Source organism: Gopherus flavomarginatus, chromosome 13 (genome assembly GCF_025201925.1).
Source record: "Gopherus flavomarginatus isolate rGopFla2 chromosome 13, rGopFla2.mat.asm, whole genome shotgun sequence".
Lineage (NCBI taxonomy): Eukaryota > Metazoa > Chordata > Testudines > Testudinidae > Gopherus > Gopherus flavomarginatus.
In genome coordinates this window covers 8,944,822-8,961,850 of record NC_066629.1, presented here as the reverse complement: position 1 = coordinate 8,961,850, position 17,029 = coordinate 8,944,822, and the positions used below count along the sequence as shown (strand labels likewise).

The window sequence follows — 17,029 nt, the reverse complement described above, 5'->3', positions numbered from 1 at the left end:
TGGGTTTGCCAGAACTGGGCCAGTAACCAGAGCCTCCTTCAGCGCCCGGAGAGCCTGCTGGCACTGTTTGGTCCAGACCACCTTGTCTGGCTTCCCCTTCTTGCACAGCTCAGTGATGGGGGCAGTTATGGGCCTAAAGTAGTACACGAACCTTTGATAGTACCTCACCAGGCCTGGACCTGCTTTTTGGTTTGGGGAGCAGGCCAGTCTCCGATCACATCCACCTTGGCTGATTCTGGCTTTCGGCAGCCACTCCCCATCCGATGGCCCAGGTAAGATACTTCAGCCATCACCACCTTACACTTCTCAGCCTTTACGGTTAACCCAGCCTCTCGGAGTTGGTCCAGCACTCCTTTAACCTAGGACACGTGGTCCGCCCAGGTCCGGCTAAAGACGCAGATGTCGGCAATATACGCCACAGCAAAACTCTCCATCCCCCTCAGTAGCTGTTCTACCAGGCGCTGGAAGGTGGCCAGCACTTCCTTGAGGCCGAAGGGCAGGGTCAGAAACTCATAGAGCCCCAGAGGGCTGATAAAGGCCAATTTCAGCCTGGCACCTGCGTCCAGCGGCACTTGCCAGTAGCCCTTTGTCAGATCCATGGTGGTGAGGTACCGAGCGCCTCCCAGCTTGTCTAGGAGCTCATCAGGCCTAGGCATGGGGTTGGCAACATATATGGTGATGACATTGAGCTTTCAATAGTCTACACAGAACCAGATAGACCCATCCCTTTTGGGGACCAGCATCACTGGTGACGCCGAAGGGCTGGAAGACGGCTGGATCACCCCCAAAGCCAGCATGTCTCTGACCTCTTTTTCTAGGTCCTGGGCAGTTTTCCCGATGACCCGAAAAGGGGAACATCTTATAGGGGGATGTGACCCGGTCTCCATCAGGTGGACAGGTGGGGAGCCAGAACCCCATGGGGGGCTGTGGTAGCAGGGGACTGGGTCCCAGGCTGGGAACAGGGACCCCATGGGGGGCTGTGGTAGCAGGGGACTGGGTCCCAGGCTGGGAGCAGGGACCCCATAGGGGGCTGGGTCCCAGGCCGGGAGCCGGGACCCCATGGGGGTGGTAGCAGGGGGCTGGGTCCCAGATACAGGGGCAGGGTCCCTGCTGCATCACCCCAGGTGTCCCTACCGGCAGGGGTGGAGGGTGTCCCAGTCCCATAGGGTGAGGAAGGAGCACTCCCCCATTTAATAGGTGACTCCCATGGTCCTGTGTCTCTCAGCTCACGTTCCCCCACCAGTGCCCCCCTCCCAGGAGCCTGTCCCCCCCATGGTGGGGACATGGCACCCTTGACTGGTGTGGGAGCTGTCTAGCCCAGGGGACCAGGGGTGGTGTGTGACATGAGCGTGTCTTGGCGACCTCCCCACATCTCCCCACCCCCATCCCAAGAGCCGCGGCCCAGGAGATATAATGTGGCCTCCCGCAGCCCTGCACCGAGCAGCGTCTCGCCTTCCACCTGATCAGCGGTGCCGCCAACGTCATCGGGCCCAAGATCTGCCTGGAGGATTAAATGTGAGTTGCAGGTTTGGGGTTCAGCATGGGAGGTGAGAGAAGGCAGCATGCTAATCAGGGTCAGAACTGTGGGGTGGACCCAGGAGTCCGGGCTCCCTCCAAGCCCACTGGACTGCACACCCCTCCCAGAGCGAGGGAGAGATCCAACGTATCCTGGCTCCCCTGTAGGTGGTGGGTGGGCCGTTCTCACCTCACTTTCATTCTAGGATAATGAGCAGTGTGAAGAACAATGTGGGGCGGGGCCTGAACATGGCCCTGGCGAATGGTGAGGTGGGGAGGGGGAACATTGTTGTGGGGCACTGGGCAGGCCAGAGGGTATGAGGGGACTGGGGAAGAGGGGGGCTGCAGAGGGTAAGGGGAGCTTGGGAGGGGGCAGTGGGGCCAGGAAAGGGGAGCTGGTCTGGGGAAGGAGGGGGGCTGCAGCGGGACAGGCTCTGACTCTCTCTCTGGTTCCAGGGGTCAATGGGGAGCTCATTGATGCCATGTTCTTCGACATGTGGGCTGGAGGTGAGAGGGGGGCAGCACCTGAGGATGTAGGGGGGGAATCTTTGGGGGCTCCAGGTGAGAGACCCTGGCGCAGGGGTGGGGTGTCTGTGAGAGGCAGGAATGTGTGGGGGGAGGAGGCTCGGAAGCCCTGTGGGGCAGGAGGGCAGGGAGTCATGGGGCAGCCACTGAGGATGTTGTGGGAGAGGCTTGGGGGGCGGGGGGAATCCATGGGGGCTCCAGTTGGGAGACCCTGGTATGGGAGGTCTGTGTGATAGGCAGGAACCTGGGGGGAGGCTCAGGGGTACCCCGTGGGTCAGGGGGGTCCAGGCCTGCACTCACCCTGCATCTTTCACCCCAGACGTCAACGAGCTGCTGAAGTTAATTAGGATGCTGCACGAGGGAACCCTGGTGTTCGTGGCCTCATACGACGACCCAGTCACCAAGTGGGTGTGGGGTGCGGGACCAGTGAAGCCTTTCCCCTCTGAGGGTGCCGGCTCCCATTCAGCCCCAGGGCGGGGACTGGCTGACATATGGGGGTGGGAATGTGGCCTGGGGCCTCACCCCTCTGGGAGTGCTGACTCCCATCGAGCCTCAGGGCCAGTGTTGAGGGGCCTGTCTGGCTAGGGGGGCAGGATATAGGTCCTCTCCCCTCTAGGGGGCACCAGCTCCCATCCGGCCCCAGGGCGGGGACTAGCTGCCATGAGGGGTGGGGTGGGGAATGGGGCCTGAGGTCTTTCCCCTCTGGCAGGTGCTAGCTCCCATCTAGCCCCAAGGTGGGGGCCCTGGTTGGCTCGGTGCAGGGCCCTGATCCTCCTGCTGAGCCAGGGCTCTGCCCCCCGGATGAACAAAGAGACGTGGAGGATTTTCAGCGAGCTTGGCAGCAGTGTGGCCAAGGAGCTTGGATTCCGTGACAGCTGGGTCTTCGTGGGGGTCAAGGGGGTGCAGGACAAAAGCCCCTTCGAGCAGGTGGGCCCCCCACCTTCCCGTTTCCCCCTTTCTGGGGGCCAGGCCCACTCCTCTCCCCATCCCCAGCTGATTGCCTTCCCAAGGGCAGACCTGGGGTCAGCTAGCGGGTGTCCTGTCATGCCTGCAGAGATTCCCATGAGTGGAGGCCTGGGGGAGGGGGGAATGGGTCACAGCTTGTGTGGGGGAAGAGTCTGGGGCCCCTGGGACTGAGGGGGTAGAGAAGCTGGGGGTGTGGGTCACAGCTTGTGTGGGGGGAGAGGCTGGGGCACCTTGGACTGGTTTCAGCTCAGAGACTAGATGAGCCCGGGGTGGGTGCACAATGCTGGGGGGCTGTAGTGGGGGGGCTGCAGGACTCTATGCAGGGGGCTCTGTATAGACCCCACTCATGTTGTGATGAACTCTGTAATAAATGCTGCAGTAGAAACCCCTGCCTGTCTGAATATAAGCAGGAAAAAGACCCTCCCATCCCTTCCCCAGGCTGCAATCCACCCCTTGGAGCTACCCCCACTGGAACCTCCCCCAGCACAGCCTGCTGGGATCAACCTTCTCCCAGGACCGCCCCCATATACAGCCTCCCTCTCAGGAACTCTCCTTTCCCTTTGGTTAATGAGCCCTGCGGCCGCTACGCAGCCCTCCCTGGGATCCTCCTTCCGCCCAGTATGGGAGATGGGACTTTTGCAAAGACCCACAAACAGCGTCTCCCAGAATCCACCTCTGCAGACCCCCTACCCCCCCAAAGGGACATGTGCTCCATGCTAGCAGGTGAAGAGTTAACAGGCAGCTGAGTGGTCCAATTAGCCCATCCTGGAGAGGGATGGAAGGCAGCTAATTAAAGATGAGCAGCAGCTGGGGAGGTGCAGGCTTGGCTCCTATAAAGGAAGAGGATGAGGGTACACTTCCTGGAAAGCGGAGGTGGAGAGAGAGGGTTGTGCTGGGAGCTGGAGCCCCGCCCCGCCCCGCCCCGCCCCGGTGTGTGTTCCTATATTGCTGGAAAGCCCCCTTCCATCAGTGCAGTCTCTGTCCATGCTGTGGAGTCACTCTAGTGTGGTCTGTTCCATAGACACCCCTGTGGCCAGGGTTGTAGGGTGGGCCCCTGAGGGAGGGACAAGGAATTGGGGGGTGACCTTCATGGAGGTGGAGCTAATTTCACAAGTAATTTTATATTTTTATTTTTAAAAACAAAAATGTATTTAATTATAAAAAATCTCCATTTTTTAGTTAAAAATGTGATCCTCCCTTATTTTGTGGCCCCTTCCTGGGGGGACATAGATGCCTGCAGTATTGGGAGCAGCTGAGTGGGGGTTTTGTTAATGCTGGGGGGAGGCATAAATGCTGGAAGTACCCCCTTGTCACTCCAGCCCTTAATATTCTGTTGCCCCCATGCACTGGAATCGATGTCCCAGCACTGAAGTGGGGCAGGCTGCACCAGGAATGCTGGCAGAGTCACTGCCTGAGAGCTCGTATTTGAGACAGGTGTCGGAGGGATTCCAAATGCCATGTGTAGTACAGGTTTGGTTGTGCAGGGGATGTCCGCACTTCAAACACCCCATCAGTGCCGTGTCAGCTACCTATGCTGACAGGGGGCCGGGGGGAGCTTTCCCATCGTCATAGGTAATCCACCTCCCCGAGAGGCTATAGCCCGGTTGATGGAAGAATTCTTCCATCTTAGTGCTGTTTACACCAAAGGGATGGGTCAGTGTTGCTGCCTCTCTCAGGTTCTTCACACTGTAGCTGCACTGATGTAAATTCCTGGTGCAAACCAGGCGTAAGAGATTGTGGCTGGTATGCCCCGACAAGCATGCTCGCTCTCCCCCTCCCCACCCGTGGGACGCTGACTGGCAGCTGAGCTATTAACACCTGCGTAGGCTCATCCACACAACAGCTCTGAGGACTGACTCTGCTGAGCGCCAGGAGTTCAGCGACGGTGCAAAGCAAAGGGGTGTGCGCCAGTCATGGTCCGGACCCAGCAGAGAAGAGAGGCAATGGGCTGCACCTCGTCGCATTTGAGCTGCAGGTTGTTTGGGGACATAATCTGTCCAAGGTTTGTACATGGGGCTCAGGGCTCTGTTGGGAGCAGCCAGCCCAGCATGGGGTCAGCCAGCTCACGCTGATGTTTGCCGAGGTGGGGCGAGGCCCTCGGCTCATGCAGGACTTGGGGCCAGAGACCCCCCCCACTCCTAGGATGTTCCTGGGGCTGCTCCTCTGGGTGGCGCTCTGGGGGGGTCGAAGTAGCTGCTGATTTCTTAGGAGCTGCGGTGACAGCGGCCGCAATTCAGCCCGTGGGCAGCGATCCTGAGGTTCCGGCTGCCTCGTGAAGGGCAAGGAGCAGCCAGAGCTTGAGGGAGAAGCCTGGTGCTGGGGGCCAAGCAGTGGCTGCGAGGGCCGGGTGCGGACGGGCAGCGAGGGGGCTGGCGCGGAAAGACGCCCCAGCTCCAGGTCCCTGTGGGCAGACCGGGAGGGAAACCGGGGTTCCGGGCAGAGCCGGTGTCCCAGCCCCGTCCTGGCTCCTGGTTCAATCAGTGGCGGGTTCAGCAGCTGGTGAGTTGGTGCGCAAAGCCCCCCCCAGGGGACTCCCAGCCCCGGACCAGGACACAGCGGGACCAGGTTCCCCCCCCCGGCTGAGAACTGGCCATGGACCTGGCGCGGCCGCCTGGCAGGCGCAGCCAAGAGGCGGCCAACAGCGCGGTGATAAAGCAGGGGGCGGCCCCCGCTCAGGGAGCAGCGGTGGCTGCTGCCTCCGAGCAGGGAAGAAGGCGGGGGCCAGCGCCAGGCAGGGGGAAGCCCCCTGTGTTCTGCTGCGGAGGTGCCCCAGAGGGAGTGAACCCAGCAGGCAGTGACCAGGGATCTTTGCTGCCAGCCATCTCCACCCCCCTGACAGACAGAGGCTGGGGACCCCATTCCTTACCCAGCCTGGCTAGTTATCCAGTTCCCTTGTAAACCCCACTTATAACTTTTCCTTTTCCCCTTTCTCCACATGACTCATGGTTTTATAGACCTCTGTCATAGCCCCCCTTAGTCACCTCTTTTCGAAGCTGAAGGGGCCTAGCCTCTTTAATCTCTCCTCATATGGGAACCTCTCCAAACCCCTAATCATTTTAGTTGCCCTTCTCTGAACCTTTTCTAGTGCCAGATGATCTTTTCTGAGATGAGGCGACCACAGCTGTATGCAGTATTCGAGATGTGGGCATATTATGGATTTATAAAAGGGCAATAAGATTGTCTTATTTGTTATTCCTGAGACTAACATCCTGTTTGCTTTTTTGACAGCCTCTACAAACTGTCTTATTGTAGCTAAATCAGCCCTTATCATATTGTATGTATAGCCAGAGTTATTTTGTTGCCCAAATCATTTAGTTTTGTGAGATTGTTGAGCAGTTTGAGACAAGGCACAGGCTGTGGGGCTTGGCCACAGGCCTTCTCCCCTGGCAGTCAGGGCCATGGGCAGACAACGGAATTTGGGCAGGGCAGAGGCTTGTCTCCAGCTGGAGAAAGAAAGGTAAGTTGGGGATATGGGGCACCCCTGCCCCCCAGGGAGAGGGAGAGTAGCCTGATCTCTTTCCCAGTCCTTCTGGGATAAGTTGGAGGAGCAGGTCAGGAGAAGGGCTAGCCAAAAACTCCAAAGGTAGTAATAAAATGTTTTTTAAGTACATCAGAAGGAGGAAGCCTGCTAAACAACAACCAGTGGGGCCCCTTGATGATGGAGATACAAAACTTAGCTTCAGTCTTTACAGCTGAGGATGTTAGAGAGATTCTCAAATCTGAGTTGGCTTTTGTAGGTGACAAATTGAGGAAATGTGAAGTTGCAGAACTAGTCATTAAGGTTTCTCTCAGAATGATAGTTAAGCCCAAAGCAAAGTGTGAAGAACTTCAATCATTTTTAGATTCTCTTTGTTCCCTTATCAATTTTTTACATTTCCTAGGTTCTGGTTTATGTTAAGACCCTCTTGTGTGGTTATGGTTATCATCCCTGCATTTCAGCCCAAGATGCCACCTGAAAGGGGTTGCTCAGAGCTGGAGGCATTTCCCATCCTTTATTCCAACATACGAGACTGGGCTTGCAGGTCATGCTGACAAGGACAACTACAACTGTGCACCAAGGGACAGAACAAAATGGTAGTATAGGCTGCTAACAGAGTAGGGAGCATACTGGTCCCATATGAGGAGAGATTAAAGAGGCTAGGACTCTTCAGCATGGAAAAGAGGAGACTAAGGGGGAGGGAGGGAATATGATAGAGGTATATAAAATCATGAGTGATGTTGAGAAAGTAGATAACTTTTCCTTATTTACTTATTCCCATAATAGACAGCAGGTTTAAAACAAATGCAAGGAAGTTCTTTAAAAAGCATTCTTATGAGCCAGGCTGGTGCCCATACTGCATTAGCCACTCAGTGAATTCAAGCCAGCTTTTTGTGCAAACAGGTTTTATTCCATAACACCAATCCACCATCATACCGGCTCAGATATATAGGCAGCAAAGAACCAGAGGGAGGGGTGTGTGTGGTGTCTCGAAACTCAGCTTCTCCAGCCATCCTCACCAGAGTTGTGTCTCCCAGATCTCAGAGATGGTCTGGCTGGCTCGCTGCAAGGCCTGATGGGAGACAGAAGACATTAGCAAAGGTAGGGTGGCAGAGAGACCTGACACCCCCCCTCCTCCCTCACCTGGAGCAGCCCAGCAGCCTCCTTGCGCTGCTGTGCCATGTCCTCTGACTCTGTAAGCAGCATGTCCAGCAGCTGCTGCTTGTATAGCTGTCCAACCAGCTGGCTCGGCAGATGGTCCTTGACATAGTTCACCAGGAAATGCATGATTGTCTTGAGGACGCTGTGGAGGATGGGCAGAGGTCACAAGGGCACCCATCTCAAGCCCTTTCAATTCCCCATGGCCCTTAAGGGTCCAGGAGAGGGGCTGCAGCCTCACACTTTTGTCTGTCGTTCCCCCCCACACCCTCAATCTTACCTGTCCTGGATCCTTTTGCGCACAATGAGGAAATAGGATTTGATGAGTCTGCAGATCACCTCACAATCTCGCTGCTCCTGCTGGCTCAGGTTCCATGTGGCCGGCATGGGCTGTGGGAAAAGAGAGAGGGCATGGGCCTTCAAGGGAAAGCGGGGGGGTCCCACCACGCAGGGCCTTCTCCCAGGGATAACAGTAGTAAGGTTATAAAGCCAGGCAATCTCCAGTTCCAGTAGCACAACGTTAGGATCACACGCAAAGGTCAGAACATTCTCCAACGAGGTCCATCAAAGCTGAAGCTAGAGACATTGAGACTGGAGAGAAAGCAGAAATCATTAAGAGTGAAAGAATGGAATGTGGTGCGTTGTCCAGCACTGGCCAGCTTTTCCCTAGGAATAACTTTGGGGCAGTTCTCTGGCCTATGGGTGTTGCAGGGTGTGTGTGTCAGACTAGATGATCAAAATGGTCCCTGCTGGCCTTGGAAGCAAAGCAGCTCTGAAAAGGCGCAATGGGAGCCAGAGCACTGAGGTTGGCCCAGACACAGCTCTCCTGCTGTCACTACTCCACTATCACCTGCCTGTGTGGGAAGGGTGTAACTCAGTGTGTCCAGCAGATTGACAGCATGGGAGCGACTGGGGCTGGAATACAAGCGGGGTTGGGCATTCCCTTGGGCTTCTCCTCCATGCCAGCATCCTCCACTTTGTCACTCTTCCAACGCCGGCTCCCCTCCGCAGGGGGGTCATTCTGGGGACAGCAGAGACCAGCTGGCCACGTCAAGAGGGGTGACACTGGTATCCAGTGGAGGGGGGGGGGGGAAGAGGCTCAGCAGTGGGATATAGGAGCAGAGAAGCATTACCTTGCTGGTGCTGACAGAGGCAGACACCAGCGCTGTGTCCAGGAAGTCCGGGTGCTTGGTGTTAATATAGGCAAGCTCGATTGCAACAAGATTATGAACCTGCATGGGAGAGAGATGGGATGGGGCCCAGCATGGTGGATTCAAAACAAAACAAGATTTAATTTAAACTCAATAAATGTGATTTTGGTTGTGAAACTGTTTAAAGTAATATTGAGAGTATTGTAAGCTTAGCCCTTAACACAAGTTGCCAGAATTGTAATGGATTTTAATCAAGAGCAGTACATGCTTGCTGCTGACATCTTAAAGGACATCAAACCGCATGTCCTCTTAGGATCATAGACCTGCCAGAGTTGGAAGGGACCTTAGCAGGTCATCTAGTCCAACCCCCTGCTCAAAGCAGAACCAATCCCCACACAGATTTTTGCCCTAGATCCCTAAATGGCCCCCTCAAAAATTGAACTCTCAACCCTGGGTTTAGCAGACCAATGCTCAAACCACTGAGCTATCCCTCCCCCTCTTACACTTAACTTTCATTCAAAGGACATAGTGAAAGGCCTGTGTTGAACAGATCAGTTTTCAGTGCAAAACATATTTTGCTTGACATTTGTTCTTCTGGACCCAGCACATTTAAAGGTAATTTAATTTTCTTACTTGTAATTTGTGTCAAGCTCTATTTGGATGGAAACTGGAATTCCATTTAAAATGCCCAGAAACAGCATTTAATTGTTTTTATTAATTATCTAGTTAATAACAAGGCATCATTCACCATTTTCTAATACCAGAAAATTAAACTCTGAATAAATGTAGGTTCAACTACATAATTGTTTAAATAAACGTGTATAACTCTAGTGTATCCACCTGCTTTGCAGAAAGAAGCACCACACTTAGTGTAAAGACTATATTTAGCTGCAAATTAACATGGTTTATTGGTTATCAGCCAGTGAGAATCCAACTTTTTTTTAAAGTGCATTTTCCCACTTGCTGATTTAAATCCAATCAGTCTCCCCTAGGACAAAGACTTCAGCCCCCACTCCCATATCAGGCCCCTACCCTGCATGGATCCCAGATGTCCCATAGCAGCCCCCTCCCCCTGGGGTGTTACCATCTCATTGGTGATGGGCAGCCTCTGCCGCAGGACGCCTGTCACCACCTCCACAATCGCTTCATGCAGTTTGGGGAAGCGCAGCAGCTCCTGGTGCGGGGGGTGGGGTAGAAAGAGGAAAGATCTTGGAAATGTTGAAACTTCAAAAGATGGCTATTGAGATGTGCTGGACAGAAATGGGCCCACAGCTTGGCCAGAGACTGCTCCAGCTGTGTTTGATGACTGCAGGCCAGAGGTAAAAAAAGTAGTTATGCCACCTGATTGCATGCTATGTTATTTTACTGTCAGAGCCCATGGGGGTCAGGGAATCCAACCCCAGCTGCGCAGCACCCAGGTTACAGGGCAGGGGTCACAGAACCCCTCGCTGGTCTGGGTGGACCCCCCAAACCATCACACACACCCCAGGGGGATTGCACAAACTGGGTCAGAGCAGGCCTGAGGCGCCCAGGAGATAGAGAAGGGTCTTTGGTATCAGGTATCAAGGATGAATGTAACCCAGAAACAGACATGAGACCATAACCAGGGGGCAAAGCCAGCAGGCACTTGGGAGGGCTCAGGGAGAAGATGGGGGACACCAGGGGCACAGCAGGTCTGGCGACGGGGATGGTTTCACGCTGTTCTCACTGTAACGCTTTTATCTGAGATGAATGCACTGTGCAGCAGGGAAAGCTGGATGGGCTCCGCTAGCCCCGGCAGAGCCCCTTGGGGAAAACGTGGGGCAAACCACAGGCACTGGCCTAAGGTCAGACACTCCCCTGGGAGGCACCTGTGTGTTATAGGTGAAGCAGGGATGGATGATGGGAGCTGGGTTGTGGGGGGAGGGGGTCCCAGGTACCCACATGTTGTACATGGAGCAGGGATGGATGATTGCGGGGGGGCACCTGTGTGTTGTAGGTGGAACAGTGCTGAATGATGTGCACGAGGAGCTGCAGCGCCAGTTGCACACAGCGCAGGCTCGGGTCCTCCAGACGCTTGATCTGACGTTTCACCAGCAGCTCGAAGGAGACCTCGGGCATGAAGAGGGCGGGACGGCGGCCCTGAGGGGGAGGCAGGGACCCCATTAGAGGCTTCTCCAGGCTGGTGGGGAACGTTGGGTTTGCTGCCCCCTGCAGCCCCTCCAATCCCCCAAACTCCAGCACAGCACCCCCATCCCACCACCAAAGACATTCTCCAGAACCCTCCTCCCCCTCAACTCCAGCCTCTCCCACCTCTCAGCAGACCCCCATGCCCTACATCTCCACAGCCCTCCCCCCGGAGTCCACCACCCTCCTACCGACCTGTTCACCACTCCAATGATGCCCAGTTTGACAGGGATGACCCAGCCCATCAGAACGTCCATGGCGTCCGTCCCAGCGTCCATCAGGTCCAGCTTGGTGACCACAGCCAGTGTGCGGCATCCTGCAGGAGGGGAGAGGGTAGGGATGATCAGGCAGGCCCAGGCTCAGAGATGGAGACCTAGGCCCAAGCTACACTTACCCACCTAGTGACCTGGGTCAGGGTGTGAAACCCCAAAGGGCGACCTAACCCCCAGCACAGACACTGTTGTGCTGGCAGACCAGTGTTTCTGGCACTAGGTGGCATTCCTACAGCACCAGGAAAGCCCCTCAATCGGGTACCCATGTCTGGGCCGGCACAGCCGCTGGAGCCCACACAGTGCAGCCAGGGCAGGAGGCAGACCCCCAGGAGGTTTTAGAGCAGCAGGGCAGGGGATTCAGCCGACACAGACTCTGACCTAAGCCTGGCTTTTCTTCTCTAGCCTGGGCCCTCTGATCCCAGACTGCAGGGCTCCAACAAACATCAGCAGGTTTTGCTATGGCCGCCCTGCATCTCTCCTGGTCCCTGCTGCCTGCAGCACTCCTGGCAGGGCTGAAGTCTCCGCTAGGGACCCAAACTCCCCTAGAGTGGTGGACAGCCACAGAGAGGAACAGGGGGGCTGGAGCCCAAGGGACTTACAGGGGAACAAAGCGAGAGCCTCGCACATTAAAAGGGGCGGCACTCCCTAAAGAGAGACTGTGAAGGCTGCAGCACCAAACACTCAGTAAATACACTGCATCCCCCTTACCACCTGCCTCCACTCCCAACATGCAGGGCTCACAGCCCACTAGCTCTCAGCCCCACCCATGCCCTGGGTCCCCTGGGGGAGCCCCTCACATCAGTACCATCGGGGTCAACATCCCGGGCCACCTTGAGCGCCTCAGAGGTGGCCACGTCGGTGTTGGCAGCTGTCACAACCAGGATCAGGCAGTTCGGATTGGAGACGTAGGATAGGATCATCTCCCGCACCTGGCCCTCAATGTCGGGGGGCTGGTCCCCCACAGGCACCTGGAGAGGGGAGAGAAGAGTGAGTGCAGGCTCCTGCCAGACAAGATACAGGTGAGCCCGGACTGCGGGGTTCTCTCTCCAGCTCTGGGATGACAGCAGGGGCAGGTGGTTAGAGCAGGAGGGGCTGGGAGCCAGGACTCATGGTTATAGACATCGACTGGCTGAGGGTCCATAGTTGGGAAGGTCTCCCAGTGAGAACAGGAATAAGCCAGATTTTGGAAATATCCCTTTAGCGGCAGCTTTGACAGACACCCACAGTGGGGCATTACCCCTCCCCACCCCATCCAAGGATCCCTCCCCATCCTATCCCTCAATGCCATGGGGCACCCGCCTCTCACCTTGATGATCCCCGGTAGGTCGACCAGTGTCAAGTTCAGGACATGTGGGGAGTAGATCTTCAGATACAGGGGCTCCGGGCTGATCCCCTGCAGGGCAATAACCAATAGAGTTATAGTAGAGGGTGCTGGGAGCCAGGACTCCTGGGTTCTCTCCTCGGCTCTGGGAGGGAGAGTGGAGTCTGGTGGGTGAGAGCAGGGGGGGCTGGGAGCCAGGCCTCCTGGTTCTCTCCCCAGCTCTGGGAGGGAGAGTGGGGTCTGGTGGGTTACAGTAGTGGGAGGCTGGGATCAGGACTCCTGGTTTCACACACAAACATTGGGGAGGTTTTGTCACAGGTGTTCATTACCTTGTTGGTTCCTGTCGTCCTCTCGGTCTCAGTCTCAATCTCCTGCTGGATCTCACTGAAGTCGGTGAAGGTCTGAGAGGGGACAGGGAGGCATGGCGGGCCCTGAGACACGCTCCATGGCCCCAGTGGCACTTCCCTCTGCCCCGAAGCTGACAGTACATGGACAGGGGGCATGTAATGACCCACAGCCAGGATGGGTAGGGGAGGCTGCCCCCATCTCCAGCAAAGGACAGGGATGGGTGCTGGGAATATCACCCCCATCATTCCTTGACATACAGGTCAGGAAGGGGCATCCGCCACCCCTCTAATTACCATGATTGCCCCCTAAGACCCAGACAGGGGTTGAGGTGGCCACCCCCAGATCCCGAGCAGGGTCCCTACCTTGTGCTTGCAATGAAGGAAGGTTGCCCACTCTTCGGCCAGGGTACCTGCACGGAGAGCCAATTTGCGGTCACTCTCAGCCCCCCAGGGTGTGGACAGGGCTTCAGGGGCTTGCGCAGCCCCACTGAAAGCAGCTGTTTCGGACCCTGGCTCCCCATAGGAATCATTGGCTTCAACCCACAGACACGGGCTCCCCAGCAGCAGGGAGAGAGGGAGTCACAGTGAGCCAAACATCTCATGGTCTCACCACCTCAGCCCTTGGGGTCTCTACTCTCAACCTTCCAGAGCAGGGAGGGGGTGGGAGGCCTCCCAGTGAATAGTACTGCAGAGCAAGGGAGAGAACCCAGGAGTCCTGGCTTCCAGCCCCCCACTCCCACTCTAACCACTATACCTCACTGCCTTCCCAGAGCTGGGTTACACCCAAGGAGTCCTGGCCTCCCACAACCTTCTGCCTCCTGTCCCCTCAGCCCAGGGAGAGGCCACCATGCCTCCCAGCACCCCCTTACTTGTCTCTCCACTGGCTGCATGTTGCCGCTCCTCCAGAAATGGCACATTCACCAGCTGCAAGACCAGGGGCCGCCGGGTGACAATGCCTGAGCCCTGGGGCAGGAAGTCACGACCCACAATGCTCTCCAGAACTGAGCTCTTCCCGCTGCTCTGTGAGGAGGGGAGAGACGGGGTTAAGGCTGGAAGGGACAGGAGGGTGAGGGGCAGCCAGACGTGGTGGGCAGAGGGAGAAGAGCAGCCTGTGGCTTCAGAGATTAGAGAGTGTTGGCAGGGTCTCACCTGGACCCCAGTGGGGCAGCTGGATCCCCTCAGGAAGGGAGGGATTGGAGTCTCACCTGGGCCCCAATCACCATGACCTGGGGCAGCTGGATCCCCCCAGGGACAGAAGGGTTGGATGGGGGGGGGTCTCACCTGGGCCCCAATCATGATCTGGGGCAGCCAGATCCCCCCAGGAAGGGAAGGGTGGGATGAGGGGGGCAGGGGTATCACCTGGACCCCAATGAGGCAACTGGATCCCCCCAGGGCGGGAAGAGTGGAGTCTCACCTGGGCCCCAATCACCACGATCTGGGGCAGCTGGATCACCTCGGCCCCTACCGTGTTGAAAATCTCCTGCAGTTTGTTGATAACGGGGATCAGAGTCTCCATGGCAGGGCCGGATGCGCGGCTCCTCCCTACAAGGGGACATGGGGCACCCCCTCAAATCAACCGTGAGCCAGTACAGCCCCACAGCCAAAAACAGAACCCAGGCATCCGGCCTCCCACCGCCCCCTCAGACACGGAGCAGACCTAGGCATCTGGGCTCCCCGCCCAGACATGGAGCCGACCTAGGCGTCCAGGCTTCCCCCGACCCTCACAGACACGGAGCAGACCCAGGCGTCCGGGCTTCCCCCACCCCCAGACACGGAGCGGACCCAGGCATCTGGGAAGGGTTCGCTCTGCTACCTGCGCTCAGGCCCCAGCTCCAGCCCCATTCACTCCCCAACCTAGAAGCACTGCCCCGCCCCCCTCCGCTCCCTATTGGTCCGAGACCCCAGGAGTCCCATCGCTATTTGCGGAGGGGCCATCAATCACTGCTCAATGCCTTTCCTCTAATCCCATAGCAGGAGAGTGGCTCGGCGTGAGGACTGAGACTGGAGGGTTATTGGCTCGTTCTCACACCAATCAGCGGGGCCATGGTCTCTGCGGCAGCTATGTTTGAAAGGGGCAACGTGAGGGCAACATTGGCCAAACAGGGCTGTCTACGCAAAAGAATAAATGGACTAAAATCCGACATCAGGAGTTATAACATTCAAAAACCAGTAGGAGAACACTTTAACCTCTCTGGTTACTCAAAAACAGACCTAAAAGTGGCCATTCTTCAACAGAAAAACTTCAAAACCAGACTCCAAGGTGAAAGTGCAGAACTGGAATTAATTCGCAAACTGAACACCATCAGATTAGGCCTGAATAAAGACTGGGAGTAAATACTACTTTATTCTTTGCCCCCATAATATACAGATTAGCAAAGAGAACTTGGTTCAAAACCCAAATTCAAAACCTCAAACTTCAGTCCCTGAAATCTGAAGCTATGTACATATACAAGAGCTATACACAGCAAATCCAAGCAAGGGCACTCTATTGGCAACCAGATAATGCGGCTCACTAGGCTGCTCTTTATGAGTCTGGTTTTAAAAAATAAGCAGTAACGCAGCACTAAAAGTAATACAGTTACAACATGACACTTAATGGTTCAGGGGAAAAAACCTCAGGCAATTGCTAGGAATTCAGTATGAAAGAGAGAGGAGGAGGAGTTAAGGGAAAGAAAACTATTTTTAATCCCTGTTCAGGAAAAAAAAGCGGAGAATACAGGGCCACTGAACTCTCACTTTAGTTAACACAAGTAGGTTGTGTCTACAGATTTCTGAGGAGGACTCGGACTCTGAGGGGAAGTAGCCAGGAAAACCAGCCATTGTGTAGGGACACTAAGGTATATCCAGGGTGACACTGATGAGCTCAGGGGGGGTTATTGTTCTGCCTGATGTATTAAAGACATGGAAGGGACAAGCAGTCAGCTCGCTACCTTGTGGGCCTAAACTGGCAATTCTCTATGGCATGGTCTACACTGGGCGGGGGGAGAAGGGGAACTGATCTAAGTTATGCAACTTCAGCTACACACATACAACCAGACCTCCCTTCACTCCTTAGAGACCAGGATGTTCTTTCAGCTTTCCTGCGGCACGGGCCCTTCACATTCAGAGGAGCAAGCTGGGCACACACCCTATGGATCTGTTTTCTGGGAAGGGGTGTACAGTACACAGCCATTTAGAATTTGGCTCTTGATGTCTGTATTCTAAACCCAATTATTAATTCCTAGCCAGACAGACCTCTCACCCTACACTATGCCACACCATCCATCCAACCCCAGCCCTTCCTACCAACCCCACACTGCGCCATGATGTCCAGCTTCCCCCCCACACCTGCCCCACTCACCCACTATGGCGCCCCCGCCCTTTCCACCTCAGTCTTGGCTGGTTAAACTGTACTGGGAGATCCCTGCCACGGGCCAGTCTGTCCTCAATCCACCAAGGGTGATGGCAGAGGCCCCAGCCACCAGACCCCTTTCATCTCCAAAGGCTAGAGCAGGAAAGAGGGAGTGGGCAGGGGGTCTACAGGACAGAGGAGCTGAGGGTAGATGTTCGGGGGGGGTCTAGGTCAGCGGTCTTCACCCTGGAGTACATGGCTCCCTGGAGGTCTGCAGAGCATGTCTGAGATGACCAAGGTGGTCTGCACCTCCATTTGAAATGCTTGGAAGGGTCCACAAATGAAAAAGGTTGCAAACCACTGGGTTACAGAACAGGATGTTAGATCAGGGTGGGTGTTGGGGAGGGGTTTACAAATGGAGGAAGTGGAAGGGTCGTGGTATTGGGGAGGGTCTGAAGGGAGTGCCAGGGGGTCAGAGGGAGGATAGGGGGCTAGAGAGGTATTGGGGGGCTAAAAGTTGGGCTGGGAACTAAAAGAGTGGTGGGGGGGCTAGAAGAGGGAGGGGGTGGGAGGTATTTGGGGGGCTAGAAGAGTGGGGGAGGATGGGAGGTATTTGGATGAAGGAAGCTAGAAGAGGAAGAGGTGGGAGGTTTTGGGGGGGTAGGACTAGAAGAAGGGTGAATTTAGGGGGAGAGGAACTAGAAGACAAGGAGGACGGGAGGTATTTGGGGAGACGGGGTCTAGAAGAGGAGGGGTGGGAGTGATTGGGGGCAAGGGACAAGAAGAAGGGAGGATGGGA

The 17,029-nt window shown here is 56.0% G+C and overlaps 2 pseudogenes; one reads left to right on the top strand and one right to left on the bottom strand.

Annotated features, from left to right (window-relative positions):
• The first annotated feature begins 1,343 nt into the window (after positions 1 to 1,343).
• Positions 1,344 to 5,509, top strand: LOC127033564 (protein FAM3A-like; annotated as a pseudogene).
• A 1,676-nt stretch (positions 5,510 to 7,185) lies between these two features.
• On the bottom strand, positions 7,186 to 14,737 carry LOC127033563 (dynamin-1-like protein; annotated as a pseudogene).
• Positions 14,738 to 17,029: the final 2,292 nt, after the last annotated feature.